Below are 24109 nucleotides of genomic sequence, written 5' to 3' on the forward strand. Positions count from 1 at the left end.
TATGGCCTATGCCGCTCAACACTAGTAATAATGCCCCCCTTGCCCCCCCAGTAACAGAGCAGGTTGCCAGATATGTAGGTAGGTCACCATTCCCCAACCATGGTTCCTCCAGCTGTTGCAAAATTACAGAACCCAGACGACCTCTGGATTTCCGGGCATGCTGGGAGTCATAGTTTTGCACCCTGGTTAAGAAACACTGATGTAGGTAGTAAGGTAGCCAGCTAGTAGGGCTGCACGATATGGGGAAACTGTGCGATTGCGATTATGGACCCAGTTTAACTCCCAGTAGTTAGGTAGTACTACCCAGATTACCCCCTTCTCCCCCCCAGTAGGCAGGTAGTAGCCCCATAATAGACCCCCCCAGTAGACAGGTAGTACCCCCAGATTAACCCCCCCACCAGTAGGCAGGTAGTACCCCCAGATTACCCTCTCCCCCAGTAGGCATGTAGTACCCCCAGATTACCCCCTCCCCCCAGTAGGCAAGTAGTAGCCCCATATTAGAACCCCCCCAGTAGGCAGGTAGTACCCCCAGACTAACCCCCTCCCCCCAGCAGGCATGTAGTACCCCCAGATTAACCCCTCCCCCCCCCAGTAGGCAGGTATTACCCCCAGATTAACCCTCTCCCAGTAGGCGGGTAGTACCCCCAAATTAACCCTCTCCCAGTAGGCAGATAGTACCCCCAGATTACCCCCTTCCCCCCCCAGTAGGCAGGTATTAGCCCCATATTAGAACCCCCCCCCAGTAGGCAGGTAGTACCCCCAGATTACCCCCCCAGTAGGCAGGTAGTAGCCCCATTTTAGAACTCCCCCAGTAGGCAGGTAGTACTCCAAGACTAACCCCCTCCCCCCAGCAGGCATGTAGTACCCCCAGATTAACCCCCTCCCCCAGCAGGCATGTGGTACCCCCAAAAATACCCCCCCCCAGTAGGCAGGTAGTGCCCCCCCCCCCCCGTACGGCATGGGGGGCACTACCTGCTTACTGGGGGGGTCATCTGGGGGTACTACATGCTTGATGGGGAGGGGGTTAATCTGGGGGTACAACCTTCCTACTGGGGGTGAGGGGGTTAATCTGGGGGTACTACCTGCCCCCCCAGTAGGAAGGTAGTACCCCAGATTAACCCCCAACCCCCCTTATGAAGGTAATACCCCCAAATTAACCCCCCCCCCCTTGTAGGAAGGCAGTACCCCCCACCCCCAGATTAACCCCAAACCCCCCTTATGAAGGTAATACCCCCAGATTAACCCCCCTTTGTAGGAAGGCAGTACCCCCCACCCCCAGATTAACCCCCCCCTCCCTCCCTTGTAGGAAGGTAGTACCCCCAGATTAACCCCCCCCCCTGTAGGAAGGTAGTACATCTGTACCACAGATTAACCCCCTCCCCTCCTCCCCCCCAGACACAGTAAGAATGTAGTTCAGAACTTGAAATAACAATGCATTCACTCACTGTTAAATAGATATGTAGCAGCACTTAACCATGCGCGCGGTAATCCTGTGACGAGGGTGAGTTCGTGCACCGCGCACGATCACGTGACACGTCATGCCACGCTCTAGGGCCAGCGTTAGGACGCCGGCCCTTGAATTATGGGACTCAGCACGGTGACGTCATGACGGTGACGCGCAATATATGAATCCTGGACTGACTGACTGACTGAAGGTGAGCTGGAGCGGGGCACATAAAGGAGCCGGAGGCAGCGACTTCAGTCGCTGCCTCCCGCTCCAGGCAGGGTCTCGCACTGCTTGCACCGGCAGAACAGTATAGCGCAGGAGGAAAGGCAGAGACCGGCTCTGCTCGGGGGCCCCGGGCCAGCTCGGGGCCCCAAGCAATTGCTTGGTTTGCCTGTCCTCTTGCGACGGGCCTGCCCCTATCCAAAGGATAGGGGATAAGATGTCTCACCGCGGAGGTCCTGCCGCTGGGGACCCCTGCAATCTTGTATTCGCCACCCACCTGTTTGAGCTGCATGCCGCGGTACCAGCTCACAAACAGCCGGGTGGCAACCACGGGGCCAGCCGTCACTCCCCCTCCCATAGACTTGCATAGGGGGGGCGGTGGGTGACGTCACACGGGGCGGAGTCGTGACATCACGATACTCCGGCCCCGTGTCACCACCCGGCTGTTTGTGCGCTGGCACCGCGGCGTGCAGCTCAAACAGGTGGGTGGCGAACACAAGATTGCAGGGGTCCCCAGTGGCAGGACCCCCGCAGTGAGACATCTTATCCCCTATCCTTTAGATAGGGGATAAGATGTCTCAGGGCCGGAGTACCCCTTTAATCCCCAGTGGTCATTTCCCCTACTTGTACTTTTATTAAGTAGACTTGTTGTATCCATTCAATATGGACCTCAACAATTTAATTCTCTGATTTTTCTCAAATCACTGAAAACGCAGCAGAAGTATTTTCATTTTCTGAACATGAGCGTATTAACATCCTAGCGCAAGCAACTGATGCAGAATTTTCTTTTTCGACCATTAAAGAGCAATGTAAGGTCAATTATATAAAAAGACTAGAGGTGTTAACAAAAAAAGGAAATTTACTTGTTATTTCGTGCTTCCACCATAACGGAATACTTAAAGTTGTACTCCGCTGTTCAGCATTTGGAACAAACTGTTCTGAATGCTGGAGCCTGCGCCGGGAGCTTGTGATGTCATAGCCCCGCCCCCTCATGAAGATGAAGTCACACCTCTCCCCCTCAATGCACCTCTCACGCCCCCTCCCATAGACTTGCATTGAGGGGGCGGGGTGTGACATCATAAGGGGTTGTTCCAAACGCTGAGCAGCGGAGTACCCCTTTAACTTTGTTCCACATCATGAAAAATCTAAGTTTGACTTCAAAGTGGAGTTTTATAAATTCTGTAGGAACATAAGACTGCAGATGTTTCTATATGACATAAACCGTTCTTTACCTGCAAGAGTGTCCTTTTTGGAAGAAAGTCCTACAGCCTTGCGCAAAACTTCCACCTGGTATTATTAATACTAATCTAGATGTCTTTTCCAGCAAAGTTTTGGGGGAAATTGAGGAGCAGTGGTCTAGTGTGCCTTATGTCAAATCTAATTTGAATAAAACTGAGCAAATTGCACTAAAATCTTAGCAAAATCACCCCTCCCTTGTAATAAAAAGTGCTGACAAGGGGGGGGGGGGGGGAGACATTGTTGTTATGAATAAAAGTTTTTATGTGTCAGAAATCCATAGTCAGCTAGCAGATGAAAAAGTATATTAAAAATGAAAAAACGATCCTACAAATGAATGTAATTTTTTTTTTTTTAATTTAAAAATATGGTAGACACATAAATAACACAAAGTCTACATGATGGTATCATTTCAGAGAAAATGGCAAAGTCTCTAATCACCGAGTATCTACGGGTACCTGTTCTGTCTACATTTCCAAAGGTCCACAAGGACCCCGATAGGCCTCCAGGATGCCCGATTGTTTCTGGATTGGGTTCCTCTCACGGTCCTTGTGAATAGCATTTTTTTTTACAAAAAAAAGGTTAAAATATTGTCCAGATGTTTAGTAGATACCACGGATTTTCTGTTACAGTTCGAAAAAATTTCCAGTACAGATGTGCCCTTTCTATGTACGTTAGACGTTCAAAGCCTTTACACGAAGATCTCCCTTTTTATTCATTTTTTTATGTTATAAAAAGTGACCAAAAATACGCTATTTTGGACTTAGGAATTTTGATTCAAACTTTCAATAGGGGAGGTGTTAAATGATCGTTATTAACTTTTTTTGTTCACTTTTTTTTTTTGCAGTGTTATAGCTCCCATAGGGGAACTATAACACTGCACACACTGATCTTTTACACAGATCACTGCAAAGCCATAGCTTTGCATTGTTCAGTGTTATCGGCGGTTGATTGCTCAAGCCTGGATTTCAGGCTTGCAGCAGTCAATCGACGTTTGGACATGCGATGTCCCGATCAGCCCGACTGAGCTGCCGGGATACTTTTACTTACATAATTCATGTTTTATGTTGAGCTCCCATTTATTTTTTAGAATCTTTACTTTTACTTTCACTTTTAGACGTGGCGTACAACTTTGATCACTGCGTCTAAAGAGTTAATGCCGGACATCTGCCGGAATGGCTGCTGATGAACTGGCTTCTGATAGAAGCCGGGATTGTGCGGGTATGATGCGAGCTCAGCTCCTGAGCTCGCCTCATAACTCTCCCGTACCACAGCGCATCCGGCGTTTAGCGGCAAGGGGTTAAAATGTCCTTGCGGTAATGGCTATGTAGGACTAACGTCTAGAAATATTAAAACACGTATTACTGAAGTCAGCAATAAGGAAAGCCCTAAAAAAAGTACAAGATATATCAGAACTCACATCTACTAAATATGGTGAAGCTACCGTTACACGTCATTTCAAAGAACAAGGACATTAAATCCCAGAACTGAGAAGGCAGGTTTTAGAACAGGTTTCAATTCACACTAACGAGAACTTCAGATAGGGATAGGATAGGGGATAAGATGTCTTAGCCCTGGAGTACCCCTTTAAGGCTGTATTCACATGTAAAGCATCCTGCGCATGCTGTAGATTTCAGCTTGTGTTTAGTGTTGAGCTGCATAGGCCATATTCGAATTTGCGAATATTTGCGAATATATGGACGAATATTCGTCATATATTCGCGAATATTCGCATATTCGTAATATTCTCGTTTTATTTTTGCATATGCGAACATTCGCGTATGTGAAAATTACCATATACGAAAATTAGCATATCCCAAAATTACCATAAGCGAGAATTTGCATATGCGAAAATTCGTACACCAGTCTCACACAATAGTATTAGAGCCTTCTTTACACCACACAAGCTGGAAGCAGAGAGGGGTGATCACTGTGATGTGTACTGTGAAAAAAAACCAAAAAAACGAATATTCGTAATTATGAATATATAGTGCTATATTCGCGAATTCGCGAATATTCGATATTCGTGAATAAAATTCGCATTGCGAATATTCGCGAGCAACACTACTTGTGTTTAGGCAATTAGTTTACACAGACATCTGCAGCATATAATTACTGGGACCCTGCTAGTCATCAGAATGGAGGTAAAATGTCCCTCAAAATAAAGGGAGTGGACCAGCATTCCATTTATTCTCTATAGAGAGAGGCGCTGTCCTATAAACAATGAATGGAGTATTGCCCGCACTTGGGGCTGCTCCATAGTCCATTGCAAATTGCTGCAAAATTGTGCTGTTTTGCCATGATTTAGCTAAATTACATTCAGCAAAAAATTACCAAATCCCCTCAGGGCTGATGCCCCTTAGGGGCATCAGCCCTGAGGGGATTTGGTAATTTTTTGTATAATTGACCCTGGGAATCCCTTGGAACATCTTGTTTTTGTTTTGGAAACTACATTCAGCAACACATTTCATACTGACAATTAGGCATGCGCACTAGCAAAAAAAATTTGTTTGGTTATGTTTCATATAATTTCGCATTTCATTTTTTTTCATTTTTTGTTTATAACGAATTTAGTTATGTTGTAGGTTCGGAATCGGGGTTCGGAATCGGATTCAGAATTGGATTCGGAATCGGATTCGGATTTTGCAATTCTTCGTAATTTTTGATGGCTCGTAATTTCTCGTACGTAGCAGAATTTCCATTCTTAGGCTTAAGTAAGTAGTACTCTTATAAAAGTACATGCCTGTCACTTTTGAAAAAAAGTCCCTCATCCTGATGGTTTTGTTTTCGCAATGAAATCTTAAAAAGTGAAATAATATCCAAAATCTCCAATTGGGTTTTGAATACACCATGTGATCACTGAGTCTATTTTTTAACCATGAGATCACCTTCTAAAAGAACCTTGAATACACTTTACTTTCAAGTGGCACCTTCACAGAGAAATGCATTCTAATCTCTGTTTGAAAAACACTGGTAGAAGCCCTTATATCCTGTAGTGTTGCCCAACATTGGTGTATGAACCCTAGCAGTTGGTTGGGACTCGGGAGCAATTATTCTGATCTCTCTCAAGCACTGACATGTCAATCCTTTCTACAGCTAAAACGTGTTACCCCCCCCCCCCCTTCTGCTCATTCATCAAAATTCATTATAAAATGCTTAACTGTGGCACAAAATTACTAAAATTAGTATGCACCCCAAGAAAAGAACACCTAGAATAACTAAACCCCAAAATAAGAAAATAAATGTGAAATGAAGAACACAGATGGGGGGGGGGGGGGGGGGGCAAAAGAACAAAAATCAAATCTCACAGTGCAAAGAAACTGAAAATAATAAACAAAATAAAATCATCTCACTCACTACAACTAAGATAAGTGAAAAAAACACAAAATAAACTAAGGGTGGCTAAGTTTTTAGCCCAGATCTCAACAACACTTCTCTCTCTATCCACTTCTCTAACCCACAAAGAGCAGTCACATGATAACCCACAATCCAACCCCCAGCAATCCAACCGCCGTTTTTAAAATCGGTTAGTTTGCGATCGTAAAAGTGTTCCAATTACGAAATTTGTGCCCTGAAGTTATGGTTTGGTATGATTTCGGACACATTATGAGTCGGAAAATTGGATGCTCTGACTTTTGGATTTTCCGAAGATTCGTCCGATTTTCGATTTGAAACAAAACAAATCGCACCTGTCTACTGACAATCTGTTGTAGTTGATTCTGGAAATTGTATTTCCTGTGTTCTACCTCCTTTGTTTTACTTTACAGCACCTTATTCTTGGAGGCAATGCAATACCTTAACCAAAACCAAGGAATTCTTATAGATGACTGTCCCATGGATTCCTATGGCTATCTCAAGGAGTTAGATAATTTCAGCGCTAGACAACAACTCCAGTTCTTGTCTGAACTAACTTCCATGGATGAAGTCTATGTGGTCAATCATCTGGTATTCTATATCACGCGTGGTGCTTGGGTCTAGAGCTGTCGAATTGACAAAACATGCTGCACACACTTGTAGTGTTGCATACATACCTTGCTTGGCTCTCACACCACATCCATCTTCTTTTCGGTGAGTTCCAAAGCTTCCCTTGTTGTTTTGATAACAGCCTTGTACATTGCAGGGCCAGTGAGTAATATGCCGGTGGATTTAAACCTGCTCTTATTGCAAACTTGATGGAGATGGAGATTTTTCCTTTCACTAGGGTTTGTAACCTGTTAACCTGATCTGTGTACCTGACCTCTGCTTGTGACCTGATTACTTTATTCTTGCTGTTGTTGCAGTACGCCGCTATCTAGGTTTGACCCATTGCCTGCCTTGACTGTGCCTTGGTTTGTGATTTTGTACTACACTGCCCTCAAGGTTTCTGGCTTCCGGCTTGGTTGTCTTTGGTTAACTGCTTGTTTGCTATTTTTTGTACCCTATCTGCCCATGAGTTGCTTACTGAACTGGTTATTCTTGTAAGGAACGTCACCCAGTTGGGGGGTGCTGTTTAGGGTGGATAGTACAAGTAGGTAAAGACAGTGGTTGGGGCAAGATTCAGGTCAGCACCATTCCCTACCCATGTAGATTGCAAATCTAGGTGATACTTAGATTATCAGGCCTGTCTTAAATCACAGTATCACTTCATGTAATCCATTTTGGGCCGTATTAATGCCCTTCGATACCATGCTTGCCTGAAAATTAAAATGCACCTACATTGACAAGTTGTTATTAAAGAGGTACTCCCCTGGAAAACGTTTTTTTTATTTTTATTCTTTTAATCAACCGCTGCCAGAAAGTTAAACAGATTTGTAAATTACTTCTATTTAAAAATCTTAATCCTTCTAGTACTTATCAGCTTCTATTTGTTCTACAGGAAGTTATTTTCTTTTTGAATTTCCTTTTCAGTCTGATCACAGTGCTCTCCGCTGACACCTCTGTCCATTTTAGGAACTGTCCGGAGCAGGAGAGCTTTGCTATGGGGATTTGCTCCTACTCTGGATAGTTCCTAAAATGAACAGAGATGTCAGCAGAGAGCACTGTTGTCAGATAGAAAGGAAATTCAAAAATAAAATAACTTTCTGTGGAGCAAATAGAAGCTGATAAGTACTAGAAGGATTAAGATTTTTAAATAGAAGTAATTTACAAATTTGTTTAACTTTCTGGCACCAGTTGATTTAAAAAATAAATAAATAATGTTTTCCAGGGGAGTACCACTTTAAGTGCTGGGATATTTTGCAGACAAACAACTTTAACAATCCCTATGAAGACTTTCATTTTAATCTGGGAAGGCCATTGACCTACAAGAGTTTGGAGGTACATAAAATTTGGATTATCTTCTAGATTTGACACGTTTGTACAATGGAATCAACCAATGTGTTTCCTCATATACCAAGCCTTTTAGACGTTCTTTTTTTTTTCGGGAAGTTTTTTCCATTTTGAATTAATATGGACCTTGTGACCTTTTTAGAGACCCAAGGCAATTTGGTGCATATGGGATATGTCTGAGAGATTAGCGAAATTAGTAAAAGCAACAGCCGATGGTTAAGACACAAATGTTTTGCATTGTTTACTCCAGCTGTCCGTCCAAAAGAGAATGCTCTCACTACAGAACCACATTACACAATTATCCATTTGGCAGGAGTTTTCTGCTCAATTGCGTTCTGCACAAAGCTGTTATTTTCGCTTTTTCTTTATTTATTTGTAAAATCTGCTCAAGTACAAAACATTTAATACCATTTTTATATTCTAAAAATGTGGAAGCTCTTTGGTGGCTCACAAGGTGTTTATGCCAGGTTTTGGTGTTAAACGTGACTTTTTTAAATTTGTGAATTTTTTTTGTGACAAGTGACTTTAGTCTTCTAAAATATGTGGTGAATATTGTGTTCATTGCCAAAATTCGGGGAAAATAGCACAAATTTATGATGCGGATCTACATCTGTTCATAGTTGGTCTGAGAGACAGGAATCCATATTTCAAAAAATGTGTTGCAACGCTTACCAACTACTCTCTCCACTATACTCGGCCTTTAACACTGCATTTATTAATATTAAAGAAGCACTCCGTGTTTTTTTTTCCTATATCATGCACATTCACCATCTGTTCTGGGTCAGTTGACTTTCTGTGAACTACAAAATGATATCCTCTCCTATCAGATCCCTCCTACTAGCTCCATAGACCCCTCTCAGCTCTATCTGTTTACTGCTACTGTTGCTATCTCTATGGGGTCAGGACATATACACTGCTCAAAAAAATAAAGGAAACACTTAAACAACACAATGTAACTCCAAGTCAATGACACTTCCGTGAAATCACACTGTCCACTCAGGAAGCAACACTGATTGACAATCAATTTCACATGCTGTTGTGCAAATGCAACAGACAACACGTGGAAATTATAGGCAATTAGCAAGACACCCCAATAAAGAAGTGGTTCTGCAGGTGGTGACCACAGACCCCTTCTCAGTTTCTATGCTTCCTGGCTGAAGGTTTTTGTCACTTTTGAATGCTGTCGATGCTTTCACTCTAGTGGTAGCATGAGACGGAGTCTACAACCCACACAAGTGGCTAAAGAAGTGCAGCTCATCCAGGATGGCAGCATCAATGTGAGCTGTGGCAAGAAGGTTTGCTGTGTCTGTCAGCGTATGTGTCCAGAGCATGGAGGCGCTACCAGGAGACAGGCCAGTACATCAGGAGACATGGAGGAGGCCATAGGAGGGCAATAACTCAGCAGCAAGACTGCTACCTCCACCTTTGTGCAAGGAGGAGCAGGAGGAGCACTTCCAGAGCCCTGCAAAAATGACCTCCAGCAGGCCACAAATGTGCATGTGTCCACTGAAATGGTCAAAAACAGACTCCATGAGGGTGGTATGAGGACCCGACGTCCACAGGTGGGGGTTGTGCTTACAGCCCAACACCATGCAGGATGTTTGGCATTCGCCAGAGAACACCAAGATTGGCAAATTCGCCACTGGCACCCTGTGCTCTTCACAGATGAAAGCAGGTTCACACTGAGCACATGTGACAGACATGACAGAGTCTGGTGACGCCATGGAGAAAATTCTGCTGCCTGCAACATTCTCCAGCATTACCGGTTTGGCAGTGGGTCAGTAATGGTGTGGGGTGGCATTTCTTTTGGGGGCCACACAGCCCTCCATGTGCTTGCCAGAGGTAGCCTGACTGCCATTAGGTACCGAGATGAGATCCTCAGACCCCTTGTGAGACCATATACTGGTGCGGTTGGCCCTGGATTCCTCCTAATACAAGACAATTCTAGACCTCATATGGCTGGAGTGTGTCAGCAGTTCCAGCAAGAGGAAGGCATTGATGCTATGGACTGGCCCGCCTGTTCCCCAGACCTGAATCCGATTGAGCACATCTGGGACATCATGTCTCGCTCCATCCATCAACACCACATTGCACCACAGACTGTCCAGGAGTTGGCGGATGCTTTAGTCCAGGTCTGGGAGGACATCCCTCAGGAGACCATCCTCCACCTCATCAGGAGCATGCCCAGGCGTTGTAGGGAGGTCATACACGCACGTGGAGGCCACACACACTACTGAGCCGCATGTTGACTCTATATACTGCTGCTGCAATCTTTATGGGATCAGGACATATAGCAGTCATTAAACTCCTCTCCCAGCCCTATCTGTAAACAGCTGCTGCTCTCTCCATTAGATCATGATATATAGTAGTTATACACCTACCCTCCCAACTCTATCTGTATACTGCTGCTGCTCTCTCTATGGGATCAGGGTATATATTAGTTATACACCTCCCTTCCCAGCTCTATCTGAATATTGCTTCTGCTATATCTATGGGATCATGATATAAAGTAGTTCTAAACTTCCCTTCCAGCTTTATCTGTAGACTGCTGCTGTTATCTATATGGGATCAGAATATATAGTAGTTATACAAATCCCCTTCAGCTCTATCTGTATGCTACTGCTGCTATCTTTATGAGATCAGAATATGTAGCAGTAACACACCTCCCCTCCCAGCTCTATCTGTATACTGCTGCTGCCATCTCTTTGGGATCAGGATATATAGCAGTTATAAACCTCCACTTCCAGCTTTATCTGAATACCGCTGCTTCTATCTCTATAGGATCAGATTATTACATACAGGAATACATAGGGGATAATAGTATTATAAGTGATAGCCAGCATGGGTTTACTAAGGATAGAAGTTGTCAAACCAATCTAATTTGCTTATATGAAGAGGTGAGTAGAAGCCTTGACAGAGGAATGGCTGTGGATATAGTGTTTCTGGATTTTGCTAAAGCATTTGATACTGTCCCTCATAGACGTCTGACAGGTAAGTTAAGGTCTTTGGGTTTCGAAACTTTAGTTTGTAACTGGATTGAACACTGGCTCATGGATTGTACCCAGAGAGTGGTGGTCAATGATTCGTACTCTGATTGGTCCCCGGTTATTAGTGGTGTACCCCAAGGTTCAGTACTGGGACCGCTGTTGTTTAATTTATTTATCAATGATATAGAGGATGGTATTAACAGCTCTGTTTCTATCTTTGCAGATGACACCAAGCTTTGTAGCACGGTACAGTCTATAGAGGATGTGCATAAGTTACAAGATGACTTGGATAGACTAAGTGTCTGGGCATCCACTTGGCAAATGAGGTTCAATGTGGATAAATGTAAAGTTATGCATCTGGGTACTAATAACCTGCATGCATCGTATGTCTTAGGGGGGATTAAACTGGCAGAGTCACTGGTAGAGAAGGATCTGGGTGTACTTGTAGATCACAGACTACAGAATAGCATGCAATGTCAGGCTGCTGCTTCCAAAGCCGGCAGGATATTGTCATGTATCAAAAGAGGCATGGACTCAAGGGACAGGGACATAATACTCCCCCTTTATAAAGCATTGGTACGGCCTCACCTGGAATATGCTGTTCAGTTTTGGGCACCAGTCCATAAAAGGGACACTGCGGAGTTGGAAAGGGTGCAGAGACGCGCGACTAAACTAATATGGGGCATGGAACATCTTAGCTATGAGGAGCGATTAAAGGAGTTACAATTGTTTAGTCTTGAGAAGAGACATTTAAGGGGGGATATGATAAACGTATATAAGTATATCAATGGCCCATACAAAAAATATGGAGAAAAACTGTTCCAGGTTAAACCCCCCCAAAGGACGAGGGGGCACTCCCTCCGTCTGGAGAAGAAAAGGTTTAGTCTAAAGGGGCGACACGCCTTCTTTACCATAAGAACTGTGAATTTATGGAACAGTCTACCTCAGGAACTGGTCACAGCAGGAACAATTAATAGCTTTAAAACAGGGTTAGATACATTCCTGGAAAAAAATAACATTAATGCTTATGCAGAATTATAAAACTACATCCCTTCCCCTTATCCCCTTACACCCTTCCCTTCAATTCCCTGGTTGAACTTGATGGACATATGTCTTTTTTCAACCATACTAACTATATGTAACTATATGTTACACATCTCTCCTCCCAGCTCTATCTGTATACTGCTGCTGCTATCTCTATGGGATCTGATTTTATAGTAGGTTACACACCTCCCTTCCCAGTTATATCTGTATACTGCTGCTTCTATCTTTATGGGATCAGGGTATATACTAGTTATACACTTCCTCTCCCAGCTCTATCTGTATACTGCTGCTGCTATCTCTATTGAATCAGAATATATAGCAGTTATTCACCTCCCCCCGAGGCTGTGTTCAAGCATTACATTCTCTGCTCCATTTTTTAGTATTGCCGTGAATATCCCAAAATCACTGCAAAAATTATGCCATTTCACTGCAGTTGTGAAAATCACAGTAAAAATGTGCGGAAAAATGCAGTAAAAATGTAACAGGTGAAAACCGCCTTAAGCCTTCAAATCGTTATATATCACTTCTATTATGATTACAGGTCAAATAACTTTCACCTCATGGCCATATGTTTCTTAGGGCTCTTTAGCAATACCATTTATATCCTCTGAATCATGCCCGTTATGCTCTCCCGTCATGAACCCCTGATAACGGGTCATAAAGGATCCCATTCATTTCATAGGGGGAGATTTATCAAAACCTGTCCAGAGGAAATGTTTCTGTGTTGCCCATAGCAACCAATCAGATCGCTTCTTTCATTTTTGAAAAGGCCTCTGCAAAATGAAAGAAGTCATCTGATTGGTTGCTATGGGCAACTCAGAAACTTTTCCTCTGGACAGGTTTTGATAAATCTCCCCCACTGTGTTCCTTTTTTGTATCCTTTATCAATCGGTTACAGGGCCGGCGTTAGGGCGGGGCAAACCAGGCAATTGCCTAGGGCCCCCATTCCCCAGGGGGCCCCCTGCCCGCTGGCCAGTAGGGCAGGGCAACTGTTTGAAAGTGGCCGCAGCCCGGCCGCGGCCACTTTAAAACAGTGACCAGCTCCAGGCCCCGTGCCTGCAGGGGGCCCCCGTCACATTCGGGACATCCCTGTGTCCCGAAAAATCTTTTCAGGACACAAGGATGCCCCGTTTACCTCATAGCGGCCCCGCATTAATTTTAAAAACGCAGAGGTCGCTGGGAGGAAGTGCACGCAGGGACATCACGTCCCGTGCGTGGGCCCATAGCAACAGTACAGCGGAGCGGAGCAGTGAGGAGGACGCGCGGGTATGGTAAGTGACCTGCGGTCATCTTCAGTGTTCCGACCACCGCTCCCGGGATCGGTGCGGTGGTCGGAATAATCAAGTGGGGCAGTAAACAGGCATACAGCCTCCAGCCATATACTGTATATGGCTGAAGGCTATATGTCTGTGAGGGAACATACTGCACCTAATGTGGGGGACTACTTTATACTGCACCTAATGTGGGGAGACAACTGTATACTGCACCTAATGTGGGGGAACTACTGTATACTGCACCTAATGTGGGGGGACTACTGTATACTGCACCTACTGTGGGGGAACTACTGTATATAGCACCTAATGTGGGGAACTACTGTATACTGCACCTAATGTGGGGAACTATACTGCCCCTAATGTGGGGAACTACACTGCACCTAATGTGGGGGACTACTGTATACTGCACCTAATGTGGGGAAACTACTGTATACTGCACCTAATGTGGGGAACTATACTGCACCTAATGTGGGGGAACTATACTGCACCTAATGTGGGGGACTATACTGCACCTAATGCGGGGGAACTATACTGCACCTAATGTGGGGGAGCTATACTGCACCTAATGTGGGGGAACTATACTGCACCTAATGTGGGGGAACTATACTGCACCTAATGTGGGGGAACTATACTGCACCTAATGTGGGAGACTATACTGCACCTAATGTGGGGGAACTGTACTCTTTACTTAATGTGGGGGGACTATACAATAATATAAAATTTTACTATTCTGATCCTTATAACTCTTATTTTTCTGTATATGGGGATGTATGAGGGTCATTTTTTGCACTTTGATTTGTAGTTTTTATCGGTACCATTTTTTGTTTTGATGGGACTTTTCAATTGCTTTTTAGATATATTTTATAGTATTTGAAGTGACCAAAAATTTTCAATTCTGGTTAGTGCACTATCACGACTTTTGGGGCCCCACTTTTGATTTTGCCTAGGGCCACGCTAAGCCTAAAACGGCCCTGATCGGTTATGGTGCGTTCACATGGCCGTTTGCCCCCGTTTTTTAATTCCCGTTTCAGTTCCGTTTTTGCAGACTGTAAACGGATTAAAAACGGTTTAAAAAAAATCTCATTCATGTCAATGGGATTTTTTTTACAATTTGTTTACGTCTGTGTGCATCCGTTTGCACCCGTCTGCACTCATTTCCGTTTTTTTATGTGAAAAAAATGGAAGAAAACACCGACATCATAATTTTAACACTGAAGTCTATGGCAAACGGATGAACCTTTAATGTCATCCATTTGCACCCGGGTTTAAAATATCCGTAATTACATCTGAGCATGCTCAGAAGAGGTGACATCAGCAGACTCCTACAGTGTTGTGGGACTACTACTACTCTCATCATGGAGAAAAGTCTGTTCCATGATGGGAGTAGTAATTCCCCGATCAGAAGTTATTAAGCAGGGGAGCGGGTGGCATGGTCTGCAACCCTGCAATCACCGATGTATTTTACTTTCATTTTTAAATTCCCCGCGTGGAGCTCTGAATGGCCGGTACTGAGGAGCCATTCAGGGCTCCCTGCTGGGTTTTTAAAATGGACAATGTATATTAAAAGCGTTGTGGGGGGCAAGATATATAGCGCTATATATCTAGCCCCCCAGTGCATTTATAAAGATATAACCCCCGCCAGTGCAAAAATATATACCCCCACAAAACAGATTAAAAAACTGTTCAAAAAGGATACCCGTTTGATCAGCCGTTTCTATCTGTTTTTTATTATCCGTTTTTTTTTTTTAAACGGAACGGGGGCAAACGGCCTTGTGAACGCACCCTTAATGTCAGTTATTGGTTTTGTTCGTTATTGTGACAGGGGAAATGATGGTGCTTGCACTAATTCTTTCCCCGACAAATAACGGCCGTTACAATTTTCACATGGAAGTTTATGGATGACGGATGCCCACAAATAGCACCCATTATGCTCCATTATTGTCATTTTCCGTTATGATCCGTTATTGCTACTGAGCATGTTCAGTAAAGTCTCACAACCAGGAAGTCTCTCAAGGAAATTAGGGGGTTAAAAAAGGGTTAAATTTAACGGGCAATAAAGGTTTATATATATATATATATGTGGTGTTGGGTGAGAGGATACTGTCTTGTGGGAGTGTAGAGTAATTAGGGTGTTGCTGTTCAGGATAGTTAAGGGCGCTGTTAACCCTTGTCACTCTTGATGCAAGGGTGAGGGTTAAATACATAGTAGTACATTTAAGTGAGTAATTTAAGTACTCTGTGTGCTACTTACTAGTTAGTCTTGCTATCTTAAGGGTAGTTTTGTTTGATGAAAGGTGCTAGCGATTGGCGACTAGAAACAATGTCACTCTAGGAGGAGCCAAGAGAGTCGCCTACTGAGCAACTACTAAAACACCTTTTAGCATTTTTATACCTTTGTGTGTACATGTGTACAAGTATTATTTACGTTTGTTGTTTTTGGTGTACACGTGCATTTAGCGGACAATCTTCCGTGTACAACCCTTACTTACTTTTTATGTACACAGACATGAAGCTATTTTCTGTGTACAGAAACCATATACATTTTTATTATACATTTATTAACAATCCAACACGGTTCAGGTGCATACACCTGATAAGTGCAAATCTCAGCAAGAGAGTCCTATAAATATAGGGTAATGTACATAGAACGGATGTGTAAGGATCTGCAGTCCACCTACACTAGGAGTCTATGGGAAACATGACATCAACCGGGCATAAAACTTACGAATCTCCTACTGGCTAGGAGTCTCTTGACCTGATGGTCAGGCACAAAGCTTGATGAACTGAAAACTTGCTGGAACTTTTACTGAAGAATTTCTGTACATGTAGTAATAGTAACAGTCCAGATAACAGAGTCTCTATACATACAGCTGAGCAGCGATTGACAGTTGGTTGGGATCAGATAAGCCCAATTTAGCTTCTGTAGGATTGTATAGCAGAGATCCGCTGGATTTAGGGGAATATTTAGGTCCAGTGATCTTGCGATGAGTAGCGGGGAATTGCTTAGTCTATCCGCTATGTTAGAGGCCTAGGCCTCAAGGCTTTGGCCTGGTAATTAGTATTGTAAGCTGTGGAGGTCCTACCTCTTCCAGAGTCAGCAACCCAAGAGAGGGATCAAGACGGCCGTTTTGGATTGGTCCGTAACGACTGTCACTCACAGTTACAGTGCATTGTGGGTGAACACGTCACGGGAACCTCCAAAGGTCCTGTAGCAAAACCATAGAGTTCTAACCTAATCACTTGACCCACAGGTCCTGCTACGCTCCAAACAGGTAAATAACTAAATATATACATATCTATACTTTTACTTCTATTTATATTGATAAGAACTGCTATATAGTTATCGGCTAAGTGTGAGGTGACAAGGGGAAAACTACAAAAGAGGGACCCCGACGTCCTATGGACTCTGACTATGGGGACTTCTATACAGGTAACGTATACAATACGGTACCGGGACACCATATATATATATATATATATATATATATATATATATACTCACACAGACAAAAATATGTATATATTTATATATACACACACACAGGCAAAAACTTAAAAAAAAATCTACTGCAGTGGTCCCTAAACGGCAGCCCTCCAGATGTTGTAAAACTACGACTCCCAGCATGTTGGCTGTCTGGGCATGCTAGGAGTCATAGTTTTGCACCAGCACAGTTCGGAGACCTAGGGCTCTACTGTGTCTGGACATTATCTGGGTCAATACTCTGGTAATGAAGTGGTTAAGAAGTAGCCATGACTATAGAGCTAGATGCCTTCAACACGCAGGATTAATACTTAGACAAATCTGTCAGCAAACATTTATGAATTATGCATGTTCGGGTCCAGTGTGATTGTTGTGTGACCTGACAATGTCATTTAGACGGGGGTCATGAGTAACTCGCTAACATAGAGCAAGGTCATAGGGTTAGAGCAGCAAATCTGACACATAACATATGAAACTCATTACAAAATCGCTTATTTTTCCTGTCAGGTAGGACAACAACTTACCAGTAATGAGAATTCTAGCAGTTTGTACTGGGGATGGCGATGTCAATCTTTGATTTGAAAAAAAAATAAAAATAAAATAAATATATAAAATAAATAAATTAAAAAAAATAAAAATATATATATATTAAAATATATACATTTAGAATTTTTTTAAATATTTTCTACCAAATATAATTAAAGCGTGGCAACCATATTCGAATATCTTATGTTTTTTAGGCTGAGATATCATTGCTTTAAGGAAACAGGCCCAAAGCCTGAGGATGCACCATTGATAGATAAGTGTTGCAAATCATAGCTGCATCTGAAATGCAATAAAGGGGTACACGGTGGAAAACAAATGTTTTCAAATCATCTGGTTCCAGAAAGTTAAACAGATTTGTACATGACTTCTATTTACAATTCTTAATCCTTCCAGTACTTTCAACTGCTGTATGCTCCAGAGGAAGTGGTGTAGTTATTTTCAGTCTGACCACAGGGCTCTCTGCTGACACCTCTGTCCATGTCAGGAACTGTCCAGAGCAGGAGATGATTGCTATGGGGATTTGCTCCTACTCTGGACAGTTCCTGACACGGACAGAGGTGGCAGCAGAGAGCACTGTGATAGACTGGAAAGAACTACACAACTTCCTCTGGAGCAAACAGCAGCTGATAAGTACTAGGAGGCTTAAGATTTTTACTTAGAAGATCTGTATAACTTTCTGTCACCAGTTGATTTAAAAACATATTTTTTCTCCAGAGTACCCCTTTAAATATCTGCTTAGGGAGGTAGCAGAGCTGGGTTTGTCTCCCCCCCTTGAATGCATCATCATGTATTATCTGTGCTTTTACATAGGACTGCTGGTAATTCTAACAGTAGGTTTTGACAAAAAGAAAAGAGTTCTGTAAAGCTAAAAGACAATATTCACTTCTGCTGCATCTGTATATTACTGTTAACCCAGCGGTGGATCCAGAGTCTAATCTCGGGAGGGGCACTATCAATACCCCCTGAAGGTATACCGCTGGATCCAGGGCTAGGCACGGGGGCAATAATGACTCTGACGCCAAGTTACGGACAACGGTAGCTTTACTGAGTGACAGATGGAACAGTCCATACAGTGTAGCCGGGCCCACGAAGGTGACCAGTGACTTCAGAGACCTTAAGGGCTTGCTGGGACTTGCAGTACATATGGACAATCTAGTGCAGGCCACTCTGACTTGACTATAGATGACAGTGACTGACTTGACTTGCTGTGACTTTATCTTACTTGCAGATTTGTAGACTTGTGGCTGCAGACGTGACTTGAGGCCTCCTATGACTCCAGACAGACTCCTAGACTCTGGACCTCAGCAACAAGAGAGAGAGCAGAGGCCCCACCCAGGGCTTTTATGGGGGAGACTCTGGTGGGGTCCCATTGGTCACCCTTAAGTCACCTGGTCACTGATACCTTCTGGGTAACAATCACATGATAACTCACATGACAACTGACATGTCATATTTTTCTGTGTTCAGGGCGCCATGAGGGCTCATTTTTTGCATCGTGATCTGAAGTTTTTAGCGGTACCATTTTTGTTCTGATCAGACTTTTTGATCACTTTTTATTCACTTTTTAGTGGTATAAAAAGTGATAAAAAATGCGCTATTTTGGACTTTGGAATTTTTTTGCGCGTATGCCATTGAACGTGCTGTTTAAAAAGTGGTATATTTTTATAATTCGGACATTTCCGCACGCGGCGATACCACATATGTTTATTTTTATTTTTATTTACAATGTTTTTTTTTTTATTCTTGGAAATGCCAGGTGATTCAAACTTTTATTAGGGGAAGGGATAATTGAAAGGGTTAATGATTTTTTTTACACTTTTCCTATGCAATATTATAGCTCCTATAGGGGGGGCTATAACATTGCATTAACTGATCTTTTACACTGATTGATCCATCTCCATAAGAATGGATCAATCAGTGTTTTCGGCGATTGAATGCTTAAGCCTGGATCTCAGGCTTGAAGTATTCAATCGGCGATCGGACTGCAGGAAGGAAGGTAAGAGACCTTCCTCCTGTGCTACAGCTGTTCGGGATGCCGCGATTATACCGTGGCGATCGCGAACAGCTCCCTGAGCTAACCAGCAACTTTCACTTTCGTTTTTAGCCGCACCGCGATCAGTGCCGCACGCAATTAGAGGCGGTTCCCGGCTTCATTATGACGCTGGGCTCGTGTGACCCCGCGTTATATCGCAGGACTGGGACCCAGGACGTACCCATACGTCCTGGGTCCTTAAGAGGTTAAGGTCAGAGTGGCAAAAATCCACAAATGTAAGGATGTAGGAAATAATGTCCTCATCCTGTTGAGGAAATCGACTCTTAAATTCGCCATAAACCTTCCAAGCACGAGCATACGCCTTTGCGGTGTTCTTTGATAAGGCTTTATTAACCAAATCTTTAGCTACACACATCAACTGATTAAATTCAACATTAGATTTGCGAGCGGCGGCACTGGTGTGGCAGCTGTGTCCGCCCCAGGCATGACCTGAAAGAAAAGGTTCATATTATTTTGTGATAACGCATCCGCTGCCACGTTTTTTTCCCCTTCTATATGTACACATGCAATATGAAAATCATGCCTCAATGATAACCAAGTCAATCTACGAGCAAAAGACATGATAACAGGTGATCTAGACCTCCCTTTATTGACGATTTCTACTACCGCAGAATTGTCCGAATATACCGAGACTGACTTTCTCATCCAGAACTCGCCCCATACGAAAGCGGCTGCCACTACAGGGATAATTTCGAAGAGAGCTGATGTGACAGAAAAATTCTCAAACTGCACCACTTCCTCCGGCCATGGACCCGCTAACCAGTGGGATCCCCAGATTGCTCCAAACCCTGAAGGTGAGGCATCTGAGAAAATCCTGATCACGTGATTACCCGTGACCGGGGTGAAAAAAGACACTCCGTTCCATGAGTGGAGGAACTGGTGCCACATTATCAAATCCTTCATCGCATCATCATCTAAGTAAATCGTGTCTAGCTGGTCACGGACTGAAGGAAGTAAGGCTAGTAACCTAGCAACAAAAGATCGCCCCTGGGGAATAATGCGGGTTGCAAAATTAAGCATACCTAACAGTCGCTGCAGTTCTAATTTTGTACAACGATGATTCCTCATGAAAGTTTCCATTGCCTGAACTATGCGTGTTATCTTGTCCAAGGGTAACCTGGCCTCCATTTTGACCATGTCCAAAATGATGCCCAGGAAAGTGATAACATGGCTAGGCCCCTCCATTTTCTTCTCAGACACTGGTACTTGAAGGATGTCAAAGAGCACCCTTACATTCGCTAAACTCACCGGAGCCTTGAAAGGTGGTTCAATAACAAGAAAATCATCGAGATAATGGATGACTTTGGGACAGCCTACCACAGACTCTAGGATCCAATGCAGGGCTACTGCGAATTGATTGAAGAGCTGGGGACTGCTCTTTGCCCAAAACGTAAGTTTGGTGGCAAAATAGTAATTTTCCTGCCAATGAATCCCGTACCACTTCCAAAGCTCCGGACGAATGGGCAGCAATTTAAATGCGTCTGCTACATCCGCTTTGGAAAGCCATGCGCCATTCCCCAACTCGATGATGACCTGGATGGCCTGGTCTACCGATGCGTACTTCATGGCATACTCCACGGACGGAACCAACGCATTCAAACTGGGGATGTTGCAAGAATGAGGTGCTGAGAGGTCATAAATCAAACGTTTTTTATTGGAAAATTTACCTACCACCACACCAACTGGGCTGATACGCCATGTGTCAAAAGGAATCTCCGAGAAAGTTCCTATGACAAAACCCTTCTGTACCTCTGCCTGAATGAGCGTGGTGACAGTGTCCGGATCCCTTATTGCCGATTGCAGATTGCCACACGTGTGAGGCTGCTGCGGCACTGCTACCAAGCCTGTGTGGAAACCGCATCGGAATCCCTGCAACAGCCACGAAACCCAAGCTGGGTCTGGGTGCTGCAGCAGGAACTCAGACAGAGTCTCCACATTCACCACGCCTAGTCAGGCATTCCTCTGTGGGCACTGGGTTTTCGGGTGTGCCCTAAAACATTGAGAACAGACATGCAGCAGTCTACATTGAGAATAATTATATGTAGACCAATTATAATTGTTGCACACTTGTGCTCTACCTAAATACTTGATTGGTCTACCCAGCTTATCCACCCCAGCAGAGGGTTTCTGCTGAAACCCTGTGGGAGAGCCTGTGCCTTTACCACCACTGGAGGATGCTTGCTCATTCTCCCACCCACACCATGCGGTGGTATGGGCAACAGAATTGCAATTTGCACATGCCGGGGCTTTGAGTCCCGCAAAGTCACGGCAAAACAGCTCTGTGCCGATCTCCGCCCAGTCCGTTTTGTGCTGAAATTGAAACAGAGCTGCCCCAGCCTTGGCTGCAAAAGACAGATGATAGTCATAGAAAGCTGTGCCCCCGTACTTGTTGTCTAAATCAGTGAGTTTATACAGATAAATGTCAAGTTCCTCTCTACGATGCGGATGTACTGAACAAATGACATCACGATACACACTGAAAGCCAGCATAAACTCGGGCAGCGTGAGTTTACGGGTTAATCAAACGTCCTTGCTTTTAAGAATGACAGACACCTCGCCACAAGCAAAAGTCTTGCTGTCCGCCAAATCCTGAGATGCAATAAGAAGCGGAGCCAAGTACACGTCTTTACCTTCCAGAATATCCTTGCGGATGCTCTGGGGTATGAAATGGGCCGGGAGCACTCGCCAATTTGGATTCCATTGAATCCATCCTGTGCCCAAAATCGTTCATTGAAGAGGAGAGTCCTTCCATCATTCCACGCAGCCGCGTAAGGGCTGCCTGGATAGAAGACAACTGGTCTCCCTGCTGACTAGGCCCTGGATCTTCCGCCATCATGATTCGATATAATTCCGCTTTCCTAGCGGTAGCCGGGAACGGGACCCCACGTCTGCGTAGCTCGGCCGAAATCTTGGGAATTGTCCAATTCCTGTAGGATACCGAACTGCCGTGTTCCGAGGCCCTGGACGGCGTCTCCGGTATCGACATCTGATCATCAATATCCGATCCGTGTGACATGTCTGCGAGATAAACCCCGAAACCCCCCCCCCCCCCCCCCGACAAGACATGAGTATACGTACTTAACCGCCTGCCATCTATGACCGCGCACCAGTGGCGTTGCTAGGGTTGGTGTCACCCGATGCGGTAGAAAATGGTGTCACCCCCATACCTCCCCCCTCCCCCCAGTAAGTTTTAGCCTGTTGTGACAGACACCACTGTTGTAGCGCATTGTGAGAAATTCCAGTATAATAATCAGATATACCAGTTGCCACAGAATGGGAAAGTGTTAAAGAAGTTTTCACAATTTAAATATATAGCTACCAAAATTACTTAAAGGGATACTCCACTGGAAAACATTTACTTTTATATCAACTGGTGCCAGAAAGTTAAACAGATTTTTAAATTATTTCTATTTAAAATCTTAATACTTACAGTACTTATAAGCTGGTGTATGCTCCACAGGAAGTTGTGTAGTTCTTTCCAGTCTGACCACAGTGCTATTTGCTGACACCTCTGTCCATGTCAGGAACTGTCCAGAGCAGGATAGGTTTGCTATGGGGATTTGCTCCTACTATGGACAATTCTTGACATGGACAGAGGTGTCAGCACAAAGCACTGTGGTCAGACAGAAAATAAATAAAAAAAGAAAATAACTTCCTGTGAATCGCTTATACAGCAGCTAATAAGTACTGGAAGGATTAAGATGTTTAAATAGAAGTAATTTACAAATCTGTTTAACTTTGTAGCACCAGTTGATTAAAAAAAAGGTTTTCCAGTAGAGTACCCCTTTGAGCAGTGGTGAGGTTATGCTGGGAGTTGTAGTTTCACTGACCTAACTGTAGAACTGACAAGCGACTACAGCTCTGATAGGACATAGAAAGGAGAATGTACAATATCAGTGACTACAGGTGACATCTTCTCTATAGTCTTCCATTATCTAATTCAGATGGTACATACCGCCTGGTCCAGCTAAAACTTCTCTCTGCAGAATGTGACGCCCAGACGTCTCCTCACTATGTCAGCGCATTCTCATCCTCTATATGAAAACAAGTATTATTATAAACCTGCCAGACACTGTATCCTCTAAATATAATACTACTATACACTTCACTCTTTGATTATAAACCTTCCATACACTGTACCCACTGAATATAATACTACCACACACTGTACATTCTGAATATAATACCGCCACACACTGTACCCACTGAATATAATACTACCACATACTGTACCCTCTGAATATAATACTACCACCCACTGTACCCTCTGAATATAATACTACCACAAACTGCGCCCTCTGAATATAAATCTGCCACATACTGTACCCTCTAAATATAAATCTGCCACATACTGTACCCCTGAATATAATACAGCCACATACTGTACCCCTGAATATAAATCTGCCATATACTGTACCCCTGAATATAATACAGCCACATACTGTACCCTCTGAATATAATACTACCACCCACTGCGCCCTCTGAATATAATACTTAGAGATGAGCGAACTA

Source organism: Hyla sarda, chromosome 1 (genome assembly GCF_029499605.1).
Source record: "Hyla sarda isolate aHylSar1 chromosome 1, aHylSar1.hap1, whole genome shotgun sequence".
NCBI lineage: Eukaryota > Metazoa > Chordata > Amphibia > Anura > Hylidae > Hyla > Hyla sarda.